This window comes from Mastomys coucha, chromosome X (assembly GCF_008632895.1).
Source record: "Mastomys coucha isolate ucsf_1 chromosome X, UCSF_Mcou_1, whole genome shotgun sequence".
NCBI classification, from domain to species: domain Eukaryota; kingdom Metazoa; phylum Chordata; class Mammalia; order Rodentia; family Muridae; genus Mastomys; species Mastomys coucha.
This window is the reverse complement of record NC_045030.1, coordinates 109,495,041-109,499,244: the sequence shown is the minus strand read 5'-3', so window position 1 is coordinate 109,499,244 and position 4,204 is coordinate 109,495,041.

Sequence of the window (4,204 nt, the reverse complement as noted above, 5' to 3'; positions counted from 1 at the left end):
TATTTTTAAATTAAAATATTTCCAAAAATATAATCATAAAGTGACCACTGCAACTAAATCTTGAAGTGTTAATGTGGCTTCAGAAAAGCAGAAAAATACAACAGACAAGGTGCAGGTACCATGCATAATATGAAATATATTTGTATATACTATATATATTTATGTACACATATATGTATATTTATTACACAAAGTAATAAAAGCTGTTCACTAACCTGAATACAGCAAAGCCTCAACCTCAACTTCAAATGTATTCTGTGAAATATTACTCTTAAGACAATAATGTAAAATAAAGTGATTGAAATAAAATAAACCAGTCATAATGAATGGTCTGCATTACATGTTGCTCTTAAGTTTTGTTTCTTAACTAGCCCTCTATATTAAGACTAAAAATGCATTTTAATGATTGCTCTTCTCTAAACCCTGCTAAAATAATGCAGGTGACTTTCCATTTGTTTTTCTGCAATGAATACAGACAGCACTGCCTGAGCAGAGCCTCTCACTTCCAAGCCAAGGTATACAAAATTTCTCTCACACACTTCCTTTGTTTTTTTTCCTCCCTGAGAGCTCCCTAGCTTATGAATCACAGAATGATTTGAAGAACCTTTCAGTCAAAGCTCAGTATCGTGCCAGTGGGCACAGGCCAGGAGAAAAAAAATAAAGATTGATATTTGCCCTCTCTTCTTATCTGCACTTGATTTATAAGTCACTGTGAGTATGCAAGAGAAATAAAGGCAAAGACCTTGATGCTTCCCCATGGAGAATATTCACCGTTTGGATTGAAGGCATGAAAGAGGGGAAATTAATGGTAAGCTGTTCATCTGTCACTACTGCCAGCCTGATGGTTTTGCAGAGAAGGCGAGGACTATATGACATGCCCTCCAGTGAAGGGCAAGTCTGTCCGCTGTTCTTCTATTATAAACACACTGCTCTAGGTTTCAGAGGGATTTAAATTTAAAATAAGACTGTCTTTTAGATAGATGAACACTTACACTAAAATACCCCATTCTTTTAAAATATTAACTTGTAGAATTTTGCTTGTTTTAGGAGGAAGAAATATTTCCCATTTCTCGTTCTTTCTCTCATTTCTTCTCTCATTTTTAAGAATGTAAGTCAAACCTTCTGCTTGACAATGTGGCTGAGCCCTTTTACATCTGGCTGCATCCCCCCACCCCCGCTGTCACATTGCAATGAATTGTAAATAGGCCCCGAAGATTAGGCACATGCAAAGTGGGGAGAACTTGGTTTAATTTCACTGTGCAAAATGCAGAAAGTAGCTGCAAACTAGAAATAATAAGGTGTAGTCTTTACTTCCAGAGATTACTAAGGAAATATTATGAAGTACACAGTTGACAGGAAAAACAACATCATAAATAAAAGTTTCTATCTTCTTTGGTAGATCAAAAGAAGTCTTTTTTCTTATTATGAAATGATTAATGATGGCAAATGGCCTGATACATTGACAGAAAATGATGTACTTTACTGGAGAAAGAGTATATAAATAGGTAGCTAAAATTAAACTTTCACATTTTTCACTCAACTTCCCAATGTTAGGAAAAGGTTCATATTTTCATATGACAGAATAGAAACTTTGCATCTATAACTAATTTTACTATTGACATTCTCACTCTCAGGTGAGCATTTTGTAGTAAATGAGCTAAAAATAGAAAAAAGAAGATATTGATACTTTTTCAAGTAGAGAACAAAGTAAATTAATAAGAAAATTTAGAGTAATTGTATGTTACTTAAAGTAAGTTTTCAATCCAGAAATTAAAAATAATTTTTCTGAGGAAGGAGTTTAGTTAAGAAAACCACAATACATAAAGTGGAAATATTTATCCTGTGCCACAAATACAAGAAAGGATACATACAACAGATATTATTCAAATATGTTTATTAAACCAGAGACCAAGATATCAAATTTTAAACACAAAATGCTTCAGTTTCTGTATGCATGAGCTCATGTTTTTATTCTCTAAGGTATCTATATTCTATAAGCAAAGTAGTACAGAACAAATATATGAATATCTACATCAGTAGGAAATAGTAACTGCTATAAAAATCAGTCAAAATCAAAACAAACATTAAAAAGATCAAGAGACACAAAAGAGGTCCAGAAAAAATGATTCTTAATTCAGAAGAATATAATGAGCAAAACTTTGAAAATTTGGGAGGATGTAGATATAAGTAATGAAAAATGTACATTTATTCTGGAAGAAGTAATGCTTACATAGGGTTGTTTAAAAAGTAGCAAGGAGCTCAATTTAGCTAGATTAATGGAATAATGAAGAAGAACATTATGACAATATGGAGGTTTGAATGCCATGAAAAATAGAGCCTTATTGGGCAAGAGAGGAAGGTTGCACAGGATTTTAATAAAGAAAGTAACTATGGTACCTTCTAGCACTATGAAAGCTAGTCACTAGAGATGAAGCTTTCCAGTCAATACCAGCTTGATTTCTGCATATCATATAACTGAAGTATGTGGTATCTTTGGCTATATGGTATTACCATCATGTTCTACATGATAACCAAGAGGACTAGCAAGATCCTATAATGTTTGGGAGTCTAGGGGACTAGATGGGAATTCCAAAAGAGGTAATTTATTCCTGGCACTAGGCATTATAGATGTTAGTGTGTGGTATCTAACAGGGGCTTTGTTGTTCCATTATGAAATGACTCAATTGATTTTTTATACTTATGTATATGTATATATTTTAGGAATCTTCTATGGCAGTAATTTTCCATATTACATTTTCAAAAACATCTTTAGTGTTATTTTCCCTCATATCCCTTCTTCTACTCTGCTCTCCTATTTGATCATACTATTGTACACTTTCAGTTCTATTAATTCCCTTTACCCTTTATAACACTGTTATATCTATTATCCTTTGAATCTCCCCAATTACCCATCATTAATTCACTGTCCTCTAGGAATATTCCATATGAAACACACGTATCAGAAGATTCAAAGATAACATCCACAAATGAGAGAAAACATCCAATGTTTGTAGTTTTGGACAACCTCACTGAAAATGGTTGTAGCTCCATCTGTTTACTATAATATTTTAATTTCATATTTATATATATATATATATATATATAATATTCCATTGTGTAAATTCAAGGGAAGTTTTTTTCATGCCTGTCATTGTTAAACAGTTCATAGCTTTGGAAAGGAGGAATATTCCCCTTGGAAGCTGAATAATACTCCATTGTACAAATGTACCAAATTTTACAGTCCATGGCTATTGTAATTAGAGTAGCACTGAACATGGATGAGCAGCAATCTCTATAGTAAAAAATAGAATCTGTTGAGTCAATTTCCCAAGAATGGAAGATATCAATTCTATGATAGAGCAATTTCTAGCCTTTTGAAGATCTTACACAGTTTCATAGTAGCTATACTCGTTTGGATTCCTACCATTAGTCAAGAAGTTTTCCCCTTTTCCCACATCCATGTGAGCATTTGTCATCATTGAACACTGTTGAAAAGTAATTACTAACCAAAGCTGTGAACACTGAGTCTTACAATAGATTTTGCCTGCACAGTTACCAAAGTGAAGAATATGGGTAAGGCCATAGCTCATAGATGAAAACAATCTACTACAATTATTCTTCTAAATGACCACAGTATGACAGCACATGAGGGAACAAGGGGAACACTACTCCATTGCTCATTGGAGGGCAAACTTGGACAACCACTTTGGAACTCAATCTGGTGATTTCTCAGAAAATTGGTAATAGTTTGACCTTACAACCCTGCTTTACCACTCCTGGGCACATAAAAAAGATTCTTGATGATACCACAAAGATATTTGCTAAAATATGTTCATAGCAGCTTTGTTCACAATAGCAAGAAACTGGAAATAACTCAAATGTCCCTCACCCACAGAATGGATAAAAAAGAATGTGATACATTTATACAATAGAATAGTACTCAGCTATTAAAAACAAGAACATCATGAAATTTGTAGTCAAGTAGATGAAACTAGAAAATATAATACTGAGTGAGGTAATCCAGACCCAGAAATACATAAAGTATGTATTCACTTATAAATAGATATTAGCCATAAAGTGTAGGACAACCATGATACAATCCACAGACCCAAAGCAGCTGAATAAAAAGAGATCCCAAGGGAATATGCTTGAATCTTACTGAGAAAGAGAAATAAAATAGACATCAGAAGTGGAGAGAGATAAA